Source organism: Nipponia nippon, unplaced genomic scaffold, assembly GCF_047370975.1.
Source record: "Nipponia nippon isolate SJK-2023a ecotype South Korea unplaced genomic scaffold, ASM4737097v1 scaffold_28, whole genome shotgun sequence".
Lineage (NCBI taxonomy): Eukaryota > Metazoa > Chordata > Aves > Pelecaniformes > Threskiornithidae > Nipponia > Nipponia nippon.
Window position 1 is genome coordinate 6,117,731 of NW_028262345.1, and position 23,781 is coordinate 6,141,511.

The window sequence follows — 23,781 nt, forward strand, 5'->3', positions numbered from 1 at the left end:
AAATAGCAGCCAGGAGTTTGCTTTCTCTGGAATTTGAAGGTCTGCAGAACAGTGACTGGGTTTACTTACCTCCTCTACCTCCTCTCTCCCCAAAATGGAGACAAGGTCTGTGCTGTTGCCTGCAACCCCCCCTGGACCACAGTCATTCCTGTCCTCTTTTTATGTCTGCTGAGCCTTTCTGGAAAGAAAATCTTGTTGGCTGTCCCGGTGTCACTACTGCAGTCCTTGCTGTTTCAGCATTTGGATGGTTTCCTGGGGTTTCCACTACAATCCCTTCTGTCCCCAAACCTGTCCACAAGAAAGGGAGAGAAATCTGTCCAGAGCAGTGCAGGTGTTTCAGTGCTGTCTCTAGCAGGTCTGGTGCAAGGACAGACATCACACTGGGGTGTAACTAGTTGTGACACCTTCTTGGGGAATAGAGTTTGCCTGGGTGGAAACCGAGCCCTGCACATCCAAACAGAGCGTAGCAGGAGCTCAGCTGGCACCCTGTCACCGTGTAACATGGTTTATTTGCCTTTGGAAGGAAGCGTGTTTGCACAGAAGCGTTATCATGCAATGCAGAGGGTACACCCCTGTTTGCAGACGTAATGGCTTCTGCCTCCGTGCCACAGGCACAGGCAGCTGTCAGAGGCTCCTGTGCTGCGGGGTGGGGCTGCAGGGGAAGGCAGGTAGCCCCAGGGATAGGGATTTGGGACAGGAGGGAGCAACAGCCCTTGGGAAAAGCAGCTGATGGGCAAAGAGTGCCAGATGGAGACAGGCTGCCCAGGAGATGGCAGCAGCTTTCCACCAGCTGTGCCTGGGTTTGCTGTCCTGGTGCTGGTGGGTGCTGGAAAAGGGCCAAGAAGAGGGACAGGTAAAAACCTGCCCCACCTCTGCCTGCCCCACTGCAGAGGGGCTCAGCAACCACCCCAGCAAGGCCCAGCACACCTGGGAATGTGGGCCACACTGTCCTGTGGGGAATCAGGTGGGTGCTGTCCCTAGAAACTGTCTTCCTTTCCTCGGGAAGCCACAAAATTTGTTAAGTCAAATGCTAACCCCAACAGTGAGTCTGTGATGCAGCTCAGTGAGAGGAGGTGTGGGGAAACCCTACCAGCCCCCAGGTTCCCCCCCCCCCCCCCCACTGGCTGGTCCCTCTCTGTCCCATGGCAGGGGGAGCTGGGGTGCTGGAAGGGAGTGGGGAGCAGCGCGAGCTGCAGGGAACCTGGGTGCCACGTTGCACCATGGCTCCAATCCAGCCCCACTGCCTCCCGCCTCCTGGAAAGCCATTTTCACCTGTGGCCTGATTTACATTTTACATGCACCCTGTCACGCAGTGACGGGAGCAGGCAGCATCGGGCTGGAGGAGGCAGGAATTCTGATGACCCCAACCATGACTACATGCAAACAACCCTCAGGAAGGAGCAAAGGAGAAAGAGAGGATGTCTCTTCAGCCAGCTCTGCTTCTCGTGTACTCCCCTCCTCATGTGGGCAGTCCACAGCCCTCATGTCATCCATATCCACATTTCCAATAATGGCCAAATGCCTGGGGTGCTGACTGGCGTGCAGGGTGTAGTTCGGAAGGGGGATTTCTATTTTATATTCATTGCAGACTCTGAAGGGTGCTGTGGTTGGGTGAGGGGCTGAAAGGGTTAAGAGGGTTGAGGCTGAACTTCACAGGTGTGAGTGCTGCTGAGAGTATAAGTGGGGCTGGGGCAGAGCTGTGCTCTTCTTACCCCTGTGGTAGTGGGACAGCTAGAAGTACTCCTTTCTGTGTTATCATGGTAAAGGTATGGGGGAAATCTGGTTTGAAGGAAGAGGGAGGAAGCAAGAGGGGCTTTAAATGCGAGGATGTGGCTGTGGTGGTCTGGGGACTGCAGTATTGGGCTGGAATTTGCCTGGCTTGTTCCCCCTCTCCTGCCATAACTATCTTTGCCTTTAAGGACTGGGGAGGAGAGTATCTCTGCTAGTCACTGTGGTCCCTTCCTGCCTCCCAGGGGTGTATCCCCAAGTTTATTAACTTCTCTGATGCTCAAGCTTCAGGTGGAGGGAGCAAAGAAGGGTATGTGCAGGGAGACAGGATGGTGTGGGAAACTGTGTTCATCTGGTATTTTTCTGTTGAAAGAGGCTATTTCTGGAGGTGGTAAGGAAGTGTCAGAATGTGCTGGAGGTAGCACAGGCCACAGTGGCCAGTTGTGGAGATGTTATAGGTCCCAGGAGTTGGCAGGACGGAAGATTGGTCCAAGGGCCCGCAGGCTCTGCCTGGCAGGCTGCTTTGTCTTTGGCTTAGCAGCACGCTTGCACCGATGGCTTTAACTAGACAGCAGTGACCTCTTGTGAGAGCTGTGAGGATTACAATCCAACCTGGCAGCCTCCTGAGCTTGCTCTTTCCAGCCTGGGAGACAGTGGCTGGATGGAGAGCCTTCGTCCAGTGGCTGGTGCTCCTTGGCTGCCAGCTGGCAAAGGCTGCAGCCTGTGGAAATGCCACGATTGCTAGCACGGGGAGATGGGGAGGGCTGCAGGAGTCTGGGGGCAGTGTCTGAACCTGAGGAAGCTCTGCTGCAGAGAGCATTGCTCAACCTTGTGGTTTTGGGTGTAAACCACATGCTGAGGTCCTGATTCTCTGCTTAGGAGGGGAACAAGTTAAATAGCTCCAGTACAAACCACTGATCCTGCTTGTATCCCCTTGTATCTGACGTTAAGAAGAGCAAGCACAAGTCCTGACTTGATTGTGCTCTGCCTTCCCTTCTAGCAGTGAGCTCTCAGGGCAGGAATTGTGCTCCCAAACATGAGCCTTGACTCTGAGCCCATTCACAGCTCCAGATATGCTGTCTGTGGGCACAGATGTTTTAAGACATTGTGAAGTTTTTCTGCCTTGTTACCTTTCCTGGCAGCACTTGATAGGGCAGATGGGACCTATCAAAAGCTGGTATCTGAGACAGGAGACAGCACCTGGAAGAATGCCTGATGCTACTGATACAGCTGCCAAATCGAAGGTGGGCAATGAACAATTTTCCTGGCTTCAGATCAACTCCAGCCAGTATATGGGATCCTGGATAAGGCATCTGCAACTGTATCCCAGGAAGGTGGTTTCCAGCTCTCTGGTGAGACTATATTTATTTACCACTGCTGCCTCCTATTATGTGTTTGTCCTTCTGAACTTTATCAACAGGAAGGTGACTTACAGTGAGACTGGAAGGGAGAGAAGATGTGTGCAATCAGTGGTACATGTTTAATCATCACTTTCTAATGGTATTTGGAGATTTCCTATTTAATCAGTAATTAATGTGCCTGGCAATTAATTCTGCAGGACTCTTGGTGCCCTGAGCACTGTGGAGTGGATTCTGAGCAGACCTTTCTTACTTTTGGGAAATTCTGAGGAGTAATAAGGTTGCTGTATTGAGTTGCAAAAGATACCAATTTCTTTCCTCTTTCCCTCTGACAAGTATGAATCCTTATTTTTTAAACAGGATGTGCATTTCACTTTTTGGTAGGCAAGCTGTAAAGGGTCAGGTACTGCAAAGGAAGGAAGGGAAAGAGAAAGCTCTTGCATTAAGAAAAGCTGCTACGAGTGGATTTTTGTCTTGCACCTCTCAGCTGTGACACTCCCACATCCTTGAGCCACTTTAGAAGGAGATCTTTGCCCTGTTTACCCACCCTGAGCCCCTGTAAGTAATGCAATGTATTGCCTGTGCTTGGCTGCATGAGGTTGACCACCTGGGCCATGCTCTGACCTTGCAGGTGCTGAGGTTAGTGTGTTCCTGGATAGTGACTAAAGAGCAATCTGATCTGTGGTTTTAGCTGCTAGGAGCCTTTAATAGTAAGTAAGTAGGTTAACAGGCACTGAGGAAAGGGCTTGTGGAAGAGCGAGGGCTGTGTAATGTCTGTGGAGAAAAGTGCACATGTACAAAAAAAGCACACCGCAGAACCTGGCTGTTTTATTTATGCTTTGATAAAATGCTTCCCTCTGTCTCAGAGCACCTTGACCCGAGTCATTGGTGTTTGTGGCTAGCAACTTTGCACTGATTGGGGAGAAAAAATAGAGGAGGAGGAAAAATATTAAAAATGCTTCACTTGAGTTGGAGATTCAGCACTGTCTTGGCTTACTGCTGACTTCAAACAGAGCAGCAGAACCTCTTGTGTTTAGCCCCAAAGGAGTCCCTAATTAGTGGAGAAACTGCAAAGCTCTGAACATGTTTGGGAATGCTTTAGTGCAGTGGCCCCCTGAGGTTCATTAAACAAATGAATTCAAAGCAGTCAAATAGCTAGGATCTTCAAAGTGACAAGGACTTCAGTCCCAGAGAAGGCAGCACAGCTGTGAAAGCAAGCTGGCATTGCAAACAAAATGTTTTCTAAAATGGGTAGAATAAAGGGACCCAGATCTCTGTAGCATGCCAGGGGCTCCTGGACTGCCAGCCCTACCACACTGCTCAACATGAGAATATACATCAAAAGCCCACTTAAAAGATCACTATTCAATCTTGGGAGCTGGGGCTCAGTGAGGTGGATGTCTCAGCTGACCCCAGCATGGGCAATCAAGCTGAGGAAACAGAAATGTGGAGATGCTGCTTCAGCTGCAAGGATGCAGCACTCACCTCAGTGCTGGTCTTTGTTAAGAACACTTAAATAAGCTTAATCCTCATTTAATTTGCTTAATTGGTATAATATCAGCCAGCACTGCAGTGATACTTTTCATCTGTAGAGTTTGAGGTGCTTTACAAAGCAGTGAGCATGAATCTTCCCTTTTTACAGCTGGTGAAGCAGAGGCAGAGAGACACCCAGCACTTGAGACAGCAGAAATCCTTATGAGGCATGTGTTGTTCACTGGTCCATATGATCACATAGACGTTGGTGATTTATTCTGATGTAACCAGATGGATTTTTAAATGACTGAGACTCATCAATCCATAGACAGGCCTGGGCCCAGAGTCTTGCCTGCATTTGTATTCAAAAAGATGTAAGAAGAGGCCAGGATGAGGATTTACAGATGCATAGATACAAAAGTCAGACAAAACTGAAGTCTGTGCAAGTCTGGGTCTAGTAACACAGGTGACAGGTATTAATGAAAATGTCACTAAACCTAAAGTCAAACCAGATGAGGAATTGCTCACACTGGCATACAAATAGAAAACAGAAAGGATGAAGCCATAGGCAAAATAGATTTTCTGGGGTACTCTTCTGCTTACAGGGAAGGGGCATCAGAATTTACAGCCCTACCTACTTCTTGTGCCAGGTGGTTTGAATGTCCCTGATGCCAGCTGAGGCAGTGGCAGACAAGGAACAGCCAAGTCAGTGAAATGAGGGGTTACAGGCAATTTGCTAGCAAGACACCAGTGGCATTGGTGTAGGCTGAACTGGACAGGTGTGTGGGAAGCAGGAGCCTCATAGGAAAAGGGCAGTGCTCTGGGACTAGTCAGAAGGCTGCTCAAAGATCAAAGACCTTGTAGGAAACCTTACAACCTGCTTTCTTCAATAGTACTGAAAAACACGTTGCGCATGACCCAATTATTTAGAAAATGGAGCCTGTTTCATAACAAGTGCCCATTCACAAATGATCTCATGCAGATGAGGCTTGAACAGTCAGCAGCAGTGACATTTCTAAGGCAAGGTTGCAGCATTATGTTTGCATGGTGCAATGTGAAGTGTTACCCAAGTACCTCCAGTGCCCCCAAGGCACAATTACTCTTTCAGTCTCTAGCCCCTACATGAGCTGGGACTTCTCTATCAGTTGTGATTATGTATCATTCAGATGGAGTTTAAACTGTGTTAGGATGAAGAAGAGAAAAAGAAGAAAGGAGGGAAAAAAAAAGAAAAGTAGCAAACAAGGAACTGATCTTACAACTAGATCAGACTTGAGTCAAGAGGGCGCTAGATTATTTGCCTTGCGCCAGGTTTGGATGCAAACTTCTCATCCATTCTGCTTCCTGCAGAGTTTAAAGGGTATTTTTACAGTCTGTGGGGATGGGAAAACATGAATGTGGGGACTGGAGTGTGGTCCCTCTCCATCAATGACTGCCTTGTCCAACAATAGCATGGAAAAACTCAGAAGGCTGCAGGAGCTGCAGTGAGATGTAGCACAGGGCATTTCACAGGGGTGCTGTGCTTATGGCTGTAGCTGCAAGAAGGCTGAGGTAGGTTGACTGCATGCAGCCTGGTCAGCCTTTCCAATCTCAGCCTGTCTGATTGTACTGAGGTCCGAGGCAGGCTCTCCTCCCTCACCAGGGTCCAAGTGCCTGGAGCGTCATGAAGGATGTGGGTGACTGCAGAATGGGCTAACAGCATGGGCAGATCTGCTAACCTGTCAGTGATGGATGCAGGCCTAGGGTGGGACAGACACCATGGGAAGAAATCCTTCAGCAGGGGGAAATCAGAGCTGCTCTTGTCTTCAGTAAATCTCTGTTGATCAATACCAGACTGTTCAATATGAGACGTCTACCCCCAGGGATGTGTCTGTTCCCACAGCTGCTCTCCCAGTAATCTTTTGGGTCCTGACTTAGAGATGTGTTTACTCTCTTCAGAAAAAATGCAGCAGGTTCATACCCTTGCTGGCTTCTGCCTCTCTTTGACGCAGGATTTCCCAGCATATCTGACTGTGAAACATATCCCTTCTTCAGATGAAAAAAAAGACAATTCTCCACTAGGGCAGTAGGAAGCAAAGTGCAGATTACAATATCTGATGATGTTTTGGAGGAATGCTAGCATTCCTCCTCTCACCATGTGACAAAGTCATTATTGGTGCATGGAAAGTATGAGTAATTGGATTTCTGCAGGGAGTAGGCACATGGGCAAGCTTGACCCTCCAGGGCTGCCCATCTGCTGCAGGGCAGCCTGGAGAGGTGCTGGCACTGGGGGGAGCTGGCTCTTCACAAAAATACCCTCAGTGGTACCACACAGAGAAAAGCCTCTGCTCTTTGCTGCCAGCACCAGGAGCTCTGAGGGGTGTGGAGGGTTGAGAGGAGTCCCGGGTCAGATTTGGGGCCAGGGAGGAAAGGCCGGACATAGTCCATGCAGCATTTACCTTCGCTCAGTTGACTATCTGCTCCATCTCTGCTCCTGTTTGGCCTCCTAAGGTGGCTCTGGTACAGGGCTAGGGAGTCTCAAAACAAAATTACTTAATATATTAAAAGAGTAGCCAAATTATAAAGATATGGATGGGCTTCAGTTTTTCATAGTATACAACAGCATAAACCCCTCAGGATATACAAGAGCTAGCTTTAACCTGATTAGCCCAATCCCCAGCAGTGTTAGCAAGGCCTAGCTTGGCCTTCCTGAAAACCCATAGCCTGTCTCTGGGTTGAATGCAGTGCAAGATGGAATGTGAGTTGCAATGATGTATCTTCTTTTATAGTTTGGCTAAACACATTTCGGCTGATGAAAGCACAGTCATTTCTTTAAATTGTAGTTTAACCATGAATAGCAAATCAATCTTCAATAATGGGAAGTCTGGCATGGGGGACCAATATCACTGCAGTATTTCTCAACTCTCCTGTCTTCAGCGAGTCTCTTTGGTTTCCTGCTTGGGCACTGCAGAGACTTTGACAATATTGATTGAGTAAATTGTTGGAGCAGAACTCCGGTTGGAAAAGGGAGCACACATTGAACACCTCTGCTCATTGTTGATAAATTACATGTAAATTACCTGCTATTTCTTAGGCGCTAACATTAAAACAATGATGTTTGATGAAGGCTCATTTGAGAGAGATGCTATGTTCAGTGATACTTTCAACGTTACACAAATGCAGTAAAGGCAGGCTAAAACACTTATTGTCCCTCTCCTATTATTTTGCTTGCCGTGTTTACTTAAACTGGACATCCGTGGGGGTAAGGAGCAGTTTTGTTGGCTATTGGTACAGTACAAAGCTCTTGTCAGTACTAATCCCTATGCTCTGTGCCTGGGCCAGTACTTTGGTAAATACCTTACTCTGCATTCATTCCCTCACTTTCATTTATTCACTCTCCCTCCTTTTTCCCCTCCCTTCATCTATCAGCACAGTCCAATGCTGTTGAAGAGAAGCAGCATGGGAAACAGAATTAATCCAGAAGCCTTTCTTGATACTCATTATGAGCAGTGAGAGGCAGATGATGTGCTATTACAGGTGAACCCCTGGTCTCAGAGCTCCCTAGATCTAGCCAGCATGTACAGCAGGTGGAGGGGAGGTTTATATCCACAAAGCAGTAGTTATCCCCACTGTTTTGCTGTCTTCAGAGAGGAAGCCACGGCTCTTAAGAGGCATGAAGCCTGTCAAGCCTCTGATGGAGGAGGACTCTAGGTACAACAGACTGAGCTGGGCAAATCCAAGCATAAATTGTGATAAGATTTACTGGAGTGGAGGATGTAAGGAGGGGGGCATAGAGCTTGCTTTTTACCACATGACAGGAAAGCACAGTGGACATCTTGCTTGATTCACATTTCAGCTTCCTACCATGAACAAGAATTTTATCTGTTTGCATATTTCCTTCTGGTTTGACCTGGTTAGCAGTTAGGACAGGATCTTAGACCTTTATGGAGATCAGAACTCCTAAAATTCCCTGGCTCTATTGGCAACCCATGCACAGCATGAAACTGACCCTTATTAGGTGAACCACTTGTGAGACATTTGGCAGTGTTGTACTCCAAGAGTTCAGTGCTTCAAAGGAGCCTAGCATGTGATTTAGGTTTAAGTCTTAAATTTAATGTTCCTTAAAATGGCATGTACTCTGATAAGCAGGCTTTGTGGATTCTGTGAACATCTACTGTCATGGAGAAACTTTCTTCAATGTTTTTATTCAAGAACCCCTACCAGATCAATGTATTCTGCTCTGTTAGCTCTGCAAATGCTTGGAGTTGTGCCAGTGCCAGCATACAAACTGAGGAAATAAACAGAACACAGCTGCCTTGCCCTGATCAGGGAAAATGAAGTTACTCGGTTTGCCCTTTATCGTCACCTACTTGTATTATTATGTATGGTAAACATGAAGAGTCTCTCCTGAAATCATTGTGTTAGTTGCTGTCCTGAGAGAAATAAGGCTTGTCTTTTCCTTTAAGTGCTTCCGTCTGAATATGAGCAATACAAAGGAGGAGAAAATTTCTATTCTCACCTTCTTTTGCAGAGGTGGAAGCACGGGGCAGATGGGTTAAGTGATGTGCCATGGCCATAAAAAGGGCCTATAGCAGAGCCAAGAATTGCTTCCTAATTCCCAGTCCTGTACTTTAATTGCACAGCCAACTTTCAGTTAAGCTCTGAGCAACTTTAAGCACACCAAAGGCAGCTGGCAGTTAACCTCAACAGTAACAACCATGAATAAAAGGGAGATCTGGCTCAGGAAGAAAAACAGAGAGCATAAAGGCAATAAACAAATACCTCCATATTTTGCACAAGAGAAGGACCTGAGCTGACCTCGCATGAGAAGGACACTTTAGCCACTTTGAAAGCTGGGGAATAATTAAGGGAGGGACTCCTGCCTTTCACTGATTTGGGGGACTGTGGGATTCCCCAGCTTAGAGACTTGACCTGTTTTTTCTCCTGCTGTTTGCCTGGCACAGTGTGATCTGTTTTCTCCAGTTCAGCAACTCTGGCCAGTTGGAGCTGGCTGTGGCTGATCGTTCTGCCTGTGGGTAAGATTCAGCATCTTGTCTGAAACAGCAGCATCCAGGAATGACAAACTAATAAATGGTGCTCTTTGGAGAGCACATGTGCACACCAGTGCTCAATTTATCAAAGGTGAGGAGGGACCAGAGTTAATTATATTCCAAGAATTATATTAATATAACATGAAGGACTTTAGTTAAGCCTCTCTCAGCCTGGTTGTTCAGTGTGCAGGTACTGGATCCTGTTAGTTCTCTGGGATGCAAATCTTTCTGACTTGCTGTCGTGTCCTAGAGGAAAGTAAAGAGCTTGCTTTGTCCCAGGTTTTCTTTCCTGTTTGCTTTGGCCTGGGGATTTGCAGGTAAATCAGTTATTTCTTACTAAAAGTGCTTATTTAGACTTTAGCTCTTGCTATTTCTTCATGTCTCGGTGATCATTACTAAGCTGCTGCTAGATGCAAGCTTGGAAGTTCTGTTTAAGTGCAACTTCTGTGCTGAATGCCTTGTGACTTTGTCATCTCTGTCCTTAGAGGCAACTTGTCTCTACCACCTGGCCTGCCCTACCCTGGCACTTGCACTGACCCTTTTCTGAGGATAGCGGGTTTGTTTGAGCATAGAGACTTTTCAGTGCTGTCTGGTGGAGTTTATCACCCCATGGCCTCACCGTGAAGTCACACCCCAGGGTTAGCTCTCTGACAAAATACAAATTTACTGTGCCTTGCTGTTTCTGTACAGTTTTAATGAGGGCTAGTGTAAGATTCCCGCTGGAGGATTTAGGGAGGAATGTTTTGTTTCCCTCAGAGGGCAATGATTTCCCCAGATGAGAATCCTTCAGAGGCAAGGCTGGGGGACAGAGCCAGAGATGTCCAGCTGAGTGAGTGGAAACCAAGGTGTCATCCTACATAAATCATTCTCGTATTCTTACTCTAAATATACACAGTACTTAAATATTGCAAATCCCTGACAATCCTTCAATTTTATAAACTCTGTGGATTGATTTTTCCAATGAAATCCTCCCACTGCAAGACCCAGGTTCATTTATATGAATTATACAGTGATTTATTTAATGGCCTACTTTGAGTGCTATAAATTCCACAACATCCGTGCAATTTATTATTTAAATGCCATATAAATCATGCAGGACAGAGAAAGAGGAGAATGTGTGTGGAAGGGAATAGCTGGTGTGATGCCTGACCAGGAGGAAAACAAGGCATGGAGTCAAAGTGGCACATGTGTGATGAAGTGCTCTGGGATTTGTACAAACATAGCTGGTCCCACTCAAATGCTTGTCAGTTGGCCATCTGGGCTGAAATGGAGATGATGCTCATCACATGTAACCCAACTCCAGGCCACTTGCTCCTCCTTCTGTACGGGTTTTCAGTATAGTCTCTGTGTTATATTTGTGTGCCTTTCTCTTTCTCAAAAAACCTCTTAATTTTCAAGCCACTCAGTTTGCTCATCCATCCCATTTCTCCTGCCATGCTCCCTCATCTACAGTCCATATAGCTATCCTTACTATGTAGATGATTTCTTATACCTATATACTACCCCGGACTATCTGCTAAGCCACACAGGACCTGGCATAGCTCCTGTTATTTGCAGTGGTTGGAAGACTTCTCCTAATGCTGTTTGGCAAGAACAGATGCTAAGTTTACCTGGATTGTTTCTAAGGCAAGCTTCCTCCTCAAGTTCTTTGCAAATCCAGTGACTCCTTCCTCCTCACTTTTTGCACATCCAGGCAGCCTGAAAGTGGAGGTAGGCTCCTGCCAGGTGCTCTGGCTATGAGATGCCACTGCAGATTCAGTGCCAAGCTGGGTATTCTCAGGAGCTACCAGAGGAGAGAAGTGGGGGTTTTTCTGTGTGCAGAAGGTCTCGATGAAAGCATAAAACTGTTGATAGCCTGTTTGTGGTAAGTGTAGAACAAGAGGAGTATAAGAAGAGCTTGTGTGTGGAGGGCCTGTGCACAGACGAAGATGCTGCTTGAATGTAAATATCTGGTTTTGATTGGCTGAAGAGTCTTTCCTAATGCAGGAAAGGGCTGAAATTAGCATGTTTTTGCACTTGTACAGAGATGCGAGTCAACACCCATTCCCATAAAACAGCCTGGCTTAGCTCTTGTTTCTTGGAACAGCTTCAAGAGGAATAAAGAAAGAAGTAAACCTTTTTTCTTTCTCTCTTCCAAAATGAGAAGGAGGCAGGAACACATGCACATGCATATAGATCAAATGAAAGAGCTGCTTTCAGAGACATCTCATGTTAGCAGTTGTGTGCTGGAGGAATGACCTTCATCTAAAGATGCTCTAAATTAAACAAAGGTTTCAATGGTGTTAATTAGTTAATGGTTGCAAAGAGCTCTGAAAATGCAAATACCCCTATAAATGATATGATTATTGTTGTTATTATCAGGTCTACAGCAGTGAAGCACATATAATTGGCGGTTAAGCTCCCTAGACACAGACTAATCCAAAGGCACAACACTGCTCCTACCACTAAGTGGTATAATCAGGATCAGTTCAGCTCAGCTTGTGGGAACAGTGGGAAGGTTGAAGCATGGGAATGTCAAAACACTGATGCTCTATTAGGTCCCTTTGGTACCGGGGGCCACACCTCATGCTCTTGTGTGCCACCACCTTCTTCCTTCAGGAACATTAACTTTACTGTTATTAGTTGAGATACCTCCTCTTATGTACCAGTCAAGAAAGGCATCAACTTGACTTTTTTATTCATGCATAAGCTCATCATAGGAGGAATGTTATGCCCTGGAGACCTTGCAGTCTCAGGGGAAAAGATGAGTGGAAGAGGACTCAAATCCAAAAATGAAGAACAGCCTGAATGTAGCCTCCTAGTGACAAAGCCAGGAGCAAACATCCTCTGTGAGTCCAGTGGACACTTTTGGACGGTCCAAAAACTCCAGCTTGAGTCAGCTGTCCATGTGTCTATCAACAAGCGTATTTGCCTTTTTTGCCTGGGCTGCTATGATGAGTTTCCCTTCATGCCAGTTGACTGCTCGTGCTCCAGTGCAGGGATGCTTGGCTGCTTCTGTTGTGGGGGATGGCAGAATGTGCTTCAGCTGCTGGAAATTATCAGGCATTTGTCATGGAAATAAATTACATCATTTAAAACTGAGTACATTGCTGGTAACCACTGTCCCTGTCAAGCTGTGCAGCCCCATTGATCTGCCCAGATGCAGCGTGAAGCAATGTGTATCTGAATGAGAACCTGAGGGGAGTGGATGTTGGCAAAAGCCCATTTCATTAGAGACCTCATATTTGGTCCTATCTCAACAAGCCTTTGTATTGCTCCTTGGCAAGCATTTCTTTCTTATCAGCTCACAAAGGACTTAATGGCCCAGGGAACAATCTTTGGCTGTGCTGACTAATTGTGTGCCTTGTAATCCTGCCAAATGCAAGGCACAGTCTGTGTGTTCACATATTACTGTGATGTGAAGACACGTTTACCCTATTCTCAGGTAAGTAGGCTGCTGATAAATGTTTTCATCACACCTGTCAAACATACCTTTTTTGTTCTAAAGACAAAACAAATATCCCTTCGACCAAGTCTTCTCTGTGGTAACTTTATAGGGTAACTTCATCATGAGATCAGGGAGGCAGAAAGACCTGTGCTTAAAAAGACCAGAGAGGAGCCAGAAGCATTTGGAGATTTTTTTCAGCCCTAATTGGCTTTTTTGTTGGTAAATATCAATTTGATGTGCTAGGAGATTTTCCTGGACATGTATCTATTGTAATAACTTCCATCAAGAGGGTTTCTCAAGTCCCCTAAGGCAAATGAACTAATAATTGCATATACAAACTGAAATTCGGGATCTGGGCTGTGTCATGCTCCATTCATGTTGGGCTAGTTGCTTACTCTTGAGTAATGCATTACAGTGTCTTCTCCAACCCTAGACCAGCAGTTGTATGAGTTGTACGATATGCATCTTGTGGGATGCTGCTCTTGACTGACAGGGGATTGTCCCTGCCACCCTCCCAAAACCTAGCTAGATGTACAAAGATAAGGTATCCTTAGCCTGGGTGTGCTGTGGAAATGTGAAAGGGGAGCCATGTGCTGCTGAAACCTGCAAGTTAATTCCCTGCCTGAAAGAGAGGCCAATAAATACAAGAGGGTGCTCACAGCTGTGCTCCTGGTAATCTTTGAGCCCAACCTGAGGGATGGGCATGAGCCTCCTTTCCTTGGGCCTGTACTTAGGAGAAGTAATGATTGATTTCTATCAGTAAGTTCTTCAAATACAAAACCAAGCTCTGAAGTGTTCCCCCTGCAGCCAGTTCCAACCTGTTACAGAAATGGGTGGGAGAATCCCTGCCATGCGGTCTGCCTGTCACTTGCCAGGCAAGTTCTCTAGCTTTTGCATCAGCCTGATTTAACAATCATAGCTTTGCTTGTTCCTAATTATGGTACATGTCATGTAACAGCCGGCTTGCCTGTGTTTAATCACAGTACACCTAACAGTCTTGCTCCTTCTGCAAAGGGGAAAGGAAATACAAAATGAGTACAAGTAAGCAAATATCCAATTACATTGTCAGAGGCCCAGGGGTGAAGGGATGCAGGTTTTCTGCCTCCATAATAATTTGCGTTGCATGGAGCTGACCTCCTGTTGCAGAGCTGGATGCAGTGTTGGAGCCAAGATGAGGAGAAGGTGTAGAGGAGACTGCCTGGCTTCTGGAGTGAGTGGCTGTGAGTGCAAACCAGCTCAGCAGAAGGACCATTACCCCATGAAGGTGATTTCCCATGGCTAGGCTCCGTATATTGCACATGAGTTCCTTGGAGCAGGGGCTGTCACTGTCTGTGGCTAAGCAGATAATTCTGCAAATAACAGTCTGTCTTTTCAGCCCTTTATCTGCTTGCATATACATAATAAAATGGTGCCTCTTTATTTGAGGTACCCTTCCCAGAGAGGAAGGGGTAACCCTGCTTTGCTGGCTGTCATCGTTCCAGCGAGTTGCAGTGGCAGAGGCTGCTGGTATGCTTCAGCCAGGCCCTGGGAACGAGCCACTGCATGGCTTCCCGGTTGCTCCTCTGGGCAAGGCAGGAGCCATTTCTGTTCCCCTGCATGTCTGTGTCTGTAATCTCCTGGGATAGGTGTTATCTCCCTGCCTTAGTGGTGTCTGATCCCCCAGTTCTCAGTGAGGAGAAAAGAAATGCAAAATCATTTGCTCATTTTCAGTAAACTCCCAGATAGTAATTTGAAAAAGGCTTAAGTTACTGTCTGGTGGAGAGAGGTCCCTTTCTTTTTCAAATGTGGAAAAGGTGTGCACGTAGATCTTGACTGTTGTCAGAGCTGTTTCAGTATTCCACACATGGGCAGATAGCTTGCCAGCACCTCATGATTTTCTTTCAAGCCTTGCAATATTTGTCTTGTATCTCTTGCTTCCCGAGTCAAGTTATTGCTGAAAATACAGGGTTTTAATTTAAAGGAAAGGTTTCTAACCCTTATGACAATAGAGAAGAGCAGAGAATGAGTTTTGAATGCGACTTACAGGATTGGAAACCAAAAAACAAATACAATTAACTTAAACTCATCAAGTTGGTGTTTTTTGTGTTGGGTTGTTTGGTTTTTTTTTTTAAAATCTCCTGGTGTGACTCATGATGTTTGAACTCTTGGGGTTAGTGATGTTTTTAAGAACAAACAGAAATTTTCAGGCAGATGATATTTATCTTTAGTTAGTGGAATACCACAGTAAGGAAGGGGAAAAAAAAAAGGTACAGCAAACATGCAAGACAGGCTGTCTCTCTCATTCCTGGCTGATGGCAGCTCTGAGAAAAAAACACCTGGTGAAATTAACAGAGGTGAACTTAGTGCTTCAAAGGAATAATGTTGAGAACCCCTGATTATACAGAGCATGAGTTTGGCTATTCAGCAGTTGTTTCAGACAAGGTATTTATTGGAGATATGCAAAATCCTAGTGTGATAATGAAGCCTATCACATTTCAGCAGTGAAAATATAACCTGGCTGCACCATGATTGTTAAACACTGTTATTTGGCCATTTGATGTTTGCCTAAGGCTGTTACTGAGATTAAAAGCATGCTGTATCAGTTGGTGTCCCTACAGTGTGCACACATGATGTACAGTGATGGAAGGAATAGAGCATCGTTGCTGCTGTTTTACTCTGAAGGAGCAGGAGAAAGGCTTTGAGCTCCTCTAGTCATCAAAGGGCTTAACAAACAGCTCAGCCTCCTACCTAGGCACTAAAATCCTTGTGCAGCTTTAAAAAAATCTGGGCACGTCTGAATATCTGGCCCTAAGGAAGCTCTGGGCACAGGACCGTTTCTGAAGCTTGACTGTGAGTGCAGAGCACTGACTCTGCACTTGAAAAAGGACAGATGAATTGCAGAGGACATGGGCAGCAGTACCATAACCAGTCTCTTCTTCTCTGTGCCTGTTTGGTCTGTGAACATCAGCAGCTTTAATTTCTCTTTTATGGGTGCCCTGCCAGGATTAGGAGATTTCTGACCTCCCTTCACGTCTTCACCAGTGACCATTTACAGATATTTCTCACAACTCAATAGGTACCTTTTTTTTTTTTTTTTCCCTGTATTCCCCTGGGGCAGTTCAGTCCTGCTCAAAACTTCATTGCTGTGAGGTTTGTCCTTCTAATGCATTCAGCTGGAGGAACACTGCTCTTCCGTACAACACTGGGAATGCATCATTCAGTTTAAGCCCTTAAGGATTGTGGTTACTTCAGTATCTCTGTCCTTTGGTCCTTATCTTGTTGATTTGTCTCTCAGCTCCCTCTTCCCTGTTTATCCCTGAATCCAGCAATGGTCTTAGGCTAATGATTGTGGTCACAAGCTGCCTTAGAAGCTGAGGCGTGGAAACAAAGCTGGTACTGAAGCAACATACTAAATCAAAACCTGGAAAGGAGATACTTTATCTTCATTCTACAAAGAGGAAACTGAGGCCCTTCTCATCCCTCTCCACTCCCCTAAAGAGCACTGTTGTTTTGTTTCTCCATATTTAATCAATGGAGAGAGATAATTTTTGGGGTCTTCGGTGAAGTTGGTTACCCCCATGGAAACACATTTCTAGCACTGACCAGGCCTACACTGCTTGCCTTGGTTAGGAGTCTAAAGTTAGTAGGAGAAACAGGAATATAAAGGATTAGATAACATGACCAAGGTCATCCTGAGAGTCTTTAGCAGAAATGAGAACAGCTCCCTCCTGTCCCTGCTAATGGTCTATACTCAAAGGTCACAAGGATTTTTTTGTTTTCCTCTAGTGGCGTCACAGTTTTTAGTTGTATTTCTGCACTTCTGAAGACTGTTAATTAGCTCCTTTCAGAGCTTCGCTCATCACACATGGATTTTCCTGTTTTAGCACACTGATTATTATTTCAGGCTGGAGTAATGAGCAGAGGGAAGATGTCATTTTAATATAGGTTAAGTATTACAATGTCAATAGTTTTTTTTTGTAATTACAGAATATGAAGAGGACAAATGACTAATTTCAGAACATTAAGAGGACAAATGAGTTAAAATAGCTGAAGTTTCTGATGACCTATGTGAACTTTATTTTTTTTTTTTTATAGAAAGTTACTTTCCTGAGGAAGCTTTTGGCACAAAGAAGGTTCTCTCCTGTGACTACTGTACCAGTGGGCAGAGTCAGCACAACAGTCACAGATTTGGTTATTCCATGTGTTTTTTTTTATCTTACTGCAATGAATGGAGGAACTAAGCCCCAATGAGCAAGAAGCTGCTGGTGGTGAAGAATACAGATGATCCTGCTGACAACACTGAAGAAAAAACAATAGATGAGATCAAAGAAAAACTGCAGGAAGGATTCAGTGCAAATGTAGACCCCAGTTCCAAAGACTTTACACATCATCAGGAAAAACCTGCAAGCAACTGACCCAGATTTCAGGCATCACAAAACTCCTGGGGCATGGGAATACATTCATACTTAGTGAAATCAAGCAAACAAAGGAAGAAAAAACCCAGAACTTTTTCTGCAGCAAGGGTTTGTGGTTTTTGGGTGTTTTTTGTTGCTTTTCTTTTTTTACCTTAAAGCAATTAAAGTTTTGCCAGACATAATTGTATTTTCAGGAAAATGGTTAATGGACTGGATAAACAACAACAGCAGGAAGTGCAAAGCCAATAACTGTCCAACTGTGATACACAGCTGTGTCTAATAGTAAACCCAAGGACTTTTATGAAGTCATATTGTGCTGCAGTCCCTGGGATGCTAGAGGGGTCTTCACCTGCAGCTGATTGACCTGAGAGACTGACACCGAGACACAGGTCCTGGCCTGTACCATCTGGGATGAATTAGAATTTAAGACATCAGTCAGGGTTTCTTTAAAGGCAGCTTCATGTCCACCTCATGGAAAGCATGTTTGATGCAGAGACAGGGAAAGGGGAAATAAAAAAAGATGACCACACAAATGAGAGGATACTTCTGCACTGACTTCCATGTACCTTCAGTGCGGAAAAGCATGTCCTTCAGGAATGACTGGTGGGTGAGCATCACATACGAACTTGCCTTTCAAGCCCTCTCTGTCCAAGATGCAGCTGGAATTGCACCAAGTGTGGGTCTGGTGGCAGGCAGTTGTTTTTGATAATGAGGGGAAATCACTTTCCTAAATGGAGCACGATAAGAAGTTGTTCTGTGATCCTCTTTCCTATCTGCATAGTCTCATAATGGAGCAGCAAAGTCTATTCCAGCTCAGGGTCAGTTATTGCTGAACAAAATGCCTCTGGATGCCTGTTTGCTGTGATGAGCCACATGGGCAGACAGGAGAGAGATGAGTGATACATAGGCAGATGAGATGACATCGCATGGAACTTTCCCTCAGGATCTTCTACCCAAGCGAGTTTTCTTTTACTTCTCTTAAGCTGTGGATGAGAAGGAATTGTAGTGTGGAGATTGACAGGCTTCAGGGATTGTCTGTGGGGGAAGCTACCAGCAAAACTGTGACCTGCAGAGTCCCAGGCTGATGGAAGACTGCTGGGCTGATCTCTTTGCCAGACCTGCTGAGCATCCACTGCGAACATCCCAATTAGTTCTTCCCACTGTGCTCTCCTTGGCTTCATGGCCAGAAGGAAGAGGGGACAAAACTCCTTACTCTTCCCTGGCTGAGTATGTCAACTTCTATTGTCAAAGGAAACAATCAACACAAAATCCAGAGTGACTGAAAAAAGGGGGGTAATTTTTAAGCAGCAGTCTTAAATACAGGGGAGAAACAAATTCTGTTATCTGCTATGTCTGTGATGGATGGATGAGAGTGGGTCTGCTCTGTCTTCTGCCTCAGTCACAGGTTGACAGGCTCAAGTCCTCTGCTGCACCTGGCTCAGCTTTTTTTTTTTTTTTTTCTCCTCTGGAAGTGCCTGGCTCAGGCTGAGGCTTGTTTGCTGGGAGGTCAGCCATCACAGTGGCAGCCTTTTCCTGACAGCACCCATGCCGATGCACCTTCCTCTTGGTTCAAGCTGTTTTCTGATGGAAGTTATGCAACACAGAGAAAGCTTTCTGTCAAAGTTAGGTTTCCTCAGAACTGTGTGGTAAACACCCTGATGGTTTTATTGGTGTTCATTCCTGGAGACAGGACCTGGGTTGTCAGCTCCAGTCTGATGTAAATTTTCAAGACAGCCCTAAACTATAGGAGTCAGAGTTTCATCTTGGAAAAAGAGAGAGATGTTTTCTAACCCTGGCTTTTCCTGCCTGCAGCCTGGAAGAGACAGACAGCCTTGCATAAACCCTATATGATTAAACCTTCTACCTCCTGACTCCTCAACTCTTTCCAGAGTGTCTGATTTCAGACAGAGAGAGAGATCACTGAGGGATGGACATGGCCACATGTATTTTCTCTCTTTCTTGCTGCTCATTTCTCACGCAAAACACATTAAGTTTCAGACTCTAGGTTTAATAACTGATCCAGAAGTTTTGGAAGCTAAACTGTCAGACTGTCTATTGCTAGGGCAGTGTCCAGTGCTCTGAAGTTTGGCTTCACTATACTCAATAGACAAGCTTAACTTCAAGCAGTCATTTCAACTTGGAGATTAGAAGCTCCTCAGAATCAGTATTCTGTGTGTAGCTGGTATTACCTTTCTACAGACACAGTAACAAATAGAGTCGCTGTGTCTCCTGGCATGGCCTACAGTCTGATTAATAGGATTATAAACAGTCTTGTCAATGACAATGGGAACAAGCCACCTGATAAACCCAGGGTAGGGGCTGCCTGCAATCTGGGCCTCAGTCAAGACTCTGAAAGGAGGGGGTATTTTTGCAGAGACGGAGGAAGGGGTGAGGAATTGTTTTAAGAAAATAAAAGCAAAGCGCACATTAGCTTTTTTTTGTTTTGTTTTGTTTTTCTTTTTGCCAACTAACTGTGTGCCTTTTGCCAGAAGAATTTGATTTTTGTGACTTATCTTTCTGCTGTAAAAAAGGGGAGATTCTGGTTTTCAGAAATAACACCTAAATCTCAGGTTATTTCTTTATACTTCCCAGTGGACATTTTCACCCCTCAAGCTCCCCTGAGAAACTGCCCTCCCCTTTTTTCGGTAGAACTGATTCAGGATTTTTCAATCTGCTTCATTTGGGACAAGACAGCCGCTGCCAACCACAGGCTTTCAGTGCCCTGTGACTTATGGCTCACTCATATGATACCAATCAATCAGAAACGTAGCTCCTTGGCCTTTTGCTAGTCACAAGGTGTTTCATCACCATTAACCACATTAATACAACCCCGCTTTATAGTGGATGCTGCTACTGAAATATTGTTTGGCTGTTGGAGACAGAGCATGGGGCCATCACAGGCAATGCCAGTCCTCATTTTTTCATGCTTTTCACTAATTTAATCTCCTCCTCGCAGCTCCCTCCATAGCTATCTCCATTTTTGGTAATGTCTTTGGAGCGAGGAGAAGGAACGAGTCCTGCTTTAAATGGAAAAAACCTCCATCCCCTCTGGTAAAGCTGCACCTATCTTCCTTCAGGTGAAAATATCGGCCAAACGGAAGCGTGCAGCTATGAATCCCAAGGGAGGTGCATCACTAGCTTCTTATTTTTTAAATGCACTTGACAGTCGGTGCAGGACTCAGACTAGTTCATGCCTCAGCTATGGGCTGATCAAACATCACAGAAGAAACAGTATCTGTATGAAAAGTACAGGAAAGCTGAATGCTGGAACCTGAAAGCTGGCTAGAAATTGCTGCCTTCTTCCTGTACAGCTATGCCTAGGTATTTCTAGTTATTTATACCAGCTCTCTGAAAGACTGGCCTCTGAAGCCCATATTCATTATGGATAGTGCTCCACAAAGGCTGTACTGAGATCAACCGAACTGTTTCTGGACAGAGCTATATATGCTGCAGCACAAGGTTATGGGAACCAGGCTGAAATTCTGACTCATTGGAGTTGATGGGACTTTTGCCATTGATTTAATTGGAGCCAGAATTTGCTGTCACTAACAGTGTTAAAAGCAGGCACTAATCCAAGGGCATGAACGCAGGGGTTTGCTAAAGCATTCATTTTCGCAGCATGGCCCAGGTTTGCTGCTGCAGGAGTGTGCTTGGTGCTGGTGTAGCTTCCCAGGGATTGATGGGATGGCAGTAGCATGAGCCAGTGTTCCCTGCCCACACAGGACAGTTGGCAGCTCTGTTTGCGAAGTTCTCTTCAGACCTGGATTTTTAGCTGGAGGCTCTTTTTGTTTGCGGTGGAGCTTTCTGCCATGTCTGGGGAGAGAGAACAACAGCATGCATAGTGTGCTCCTGACACCCTTTACAGAGAAATCATAACATATTAGCTACAAATCTGCCCGCACTATGTTTGTTCAAGTTAATAAATTATGCTGGAGAACAAATAGATGCTAAATTACATCCTGGCCTGGCCAGAACTTTTATCTTGCCTGTCAGGACTGTGTAATATTAATTATAGCCTGCCTCAGATGCCCTCAGGGAGAGCTGGCAAATGGCTGCAGCAGTCATCTGTGACTCTCCTAGCTCTTATTTGATTTTTCATTTAATCAATGCCCAATAAATCTGTAATCTCCTGAATCTGGACATCTGTGTTTAATGCATCCAGGGATTGACCTAATTAAATTCCAGTTTACACCATCCCATGATGGGACTGGATGCTTGGATTTCTGCTTTTGCAGCACCACAGTAGCGGGGAAATATCCCCACGCTTGTCAGTGACCTTTGTGAAGCCCAGGGAGGCCCTAAGAAGAGGATTTGTGGAATAAAGCAGGACAAATCTTTTCAAAAGTGTTGCAGAGGTTGTTTGCTGCCTGCTGTACACTCAAGGTCCTTTGCTTGCTAGGCACAGCTGCAAAAACATGTCTACTGGAAACTGCTCCAAAGAAGAGCTGCTATTCAGCTGAGCACATCCTATGCTGCAGTGTAGAGTACAGCCCTTTCCTGCAAAATGTCTATCCCTCTTGCTCATCAGGGGCCACGGATTTTACAGCCACCACATTTGTGCAGTGCAATGAAGATGAGCCATTCCAGCTCTGGTTTTGGGTTCAAGCATTGTGTTAAGTTTGATAGTCACGTAATGATCCCTGCAGAGCAGGTCTGACTGCTGGACCTTCTCTTTGCACAAATCAATAGCATATTTAAGCAGGGGCCATTCCAAGTGCTTGCAGCATGAGGAGGTTGTTAATGTCTTTGAGGTGACCCACTAAAAGTGAGCATGACACACACTTCATTATCACAGCTTATGCAAAGAAATGCTGCTGTTAAACCCAGTGTGAAGACGGGGATGGATGGACAATGCTTAGAATTACTGTACCGGGTCTCACACCCTGTTTTTGGCAATAGCAGTAGTGAATATTTAGAGACGAATGTAAAAGCATAGAGTATGTGTAGTGCTGCTGTCAGACTGTTAGAGTCTTAAGGACTTTCTGTGCTGGAGGGCACCTCTAGACTGTTGCCTTTAATAGTTACTGATGACTGATAGAATGACAGATAGATTTCCTGCTCTTTGGTAATGCTTTATCAATCCTGACCACAGTGATCTTTGCTTATGGCCATGAACAAAGGCAGTTTATCTGCAACTAACTTACTCCACTCAACCTCTTAATCTTCAGAAATGCTTGTTCTGGATGAAATGGATTAACAGGCCATAGTTCTCATTTCAGATGAACAGGTGATAAATTGTTATGCTGCGGAATGAGATTTGCTGTTTGTATATGGTTGGTAATACAGTTTAACCTTCCTGTGGATTATTTTCTCCACTGCATTAGAAAGAACAGATTTCATTATTTTATGGGTTAAGAATCTGATTTGTTTGCTTTGTGCTTCTTTCAATAAACTTTGTTTAATAAACGCTAATTGTTCTTAATGCCTTAAATTAATTACAGTCATTTTCACTGCCCCTCTGTATTTATGCCGCATCGCCAAAGGATCACCATGGCAACTTGCTCACCAGGGTGAACGTGCACATTCAGTGTTTCCTTGGGCCGGATGGTTCACAGACAGCTCTGGGCCTGGAGACAGCCGGGGCTGTTCCCTGCCCTCTTGGCTGATGGTTTGCAGGGTGAGGAGCCCAGAGAGGCTCAGAGCAGTGGGATGAGGCGTCTTAGTGTTACGATACGAGCTGGGAGCAGCCCCAAGGTCCACTTTGACCAGGCAGCTGAGCAATGTGCCTCACTCAGGGCCTCAGTTTCCCCTTTTGTAAAATAGAGATGAACCCAGCTCCCTCAGACATCTCAAATGCTTTGGGATCCACTGATGGAAAGGAAAATTGGTTTACATCTCTCCCTCTACTTCTGTGGATGGGATTGATTCTGTGTGAGCTCAGGGCCCTCCAGTTTCTCCTACTGAAGGAAGCACAGAGATCCCAGGTCCTAAGAGTTTGCTTATATCAGCAAAGGCTCTCATGCACAGATATCTTGGCCTTCTGGTTGGCACTGCATGGCCATGAAAGTGCAGCAATGTTGCTGGAGAGAGGAAAGCAAGAGGAAGTTGCTAACGCAAAGGAGAGAGAAGTTTATGTGCCTGGACTCTCTTGAAGTTTGAGGGAGGCGCGGGGAGCTGCAGTGTGCAGGCTGGGGACAGAGCCTCTCAAGGGGAAGGAGCTGCATAGACTTCAGTTGAAGACAAAGCTTCTCACCTGACCTGGGGGAAAGTGATGAACAGCTACAGCATTTACATTTCTTAGGCATGCAGCATCAAAGAAACCACAGAGGGCTAAACCCGGACTGTGGCTGAAAGGCTTTGCAGTGCACATTTCCTCCTGGACTTGCAATCATCTGCTCTGTTTTTGCTTAAATTACAGTTGCACTTGGTCAGCT

General features: G+C 45.4%; 1 long non-coding RNA gene across 1 annotated transcript; it reads left to right on the forward strand.

Moving 5' to 3' along the window:
• Window positions 1-1,726: 1,726 nt before the first annotated feature.
• Window positions 1,727-22,794, forward strand: LOC148055000 (uncharacterized). The gene is made up of 3 exons (XR_015706100.1): window positions 1,727-1,766; window positions 2,871-3,080; window positions 17,088-22,794. It is a non-coding gene; the product is annotated as an uncharacterized LOC148055000 (long non-coding RNA).
• The last annotated feature ends 987 nt before the right edge of the window (window positions 22,795-23,781 follow it).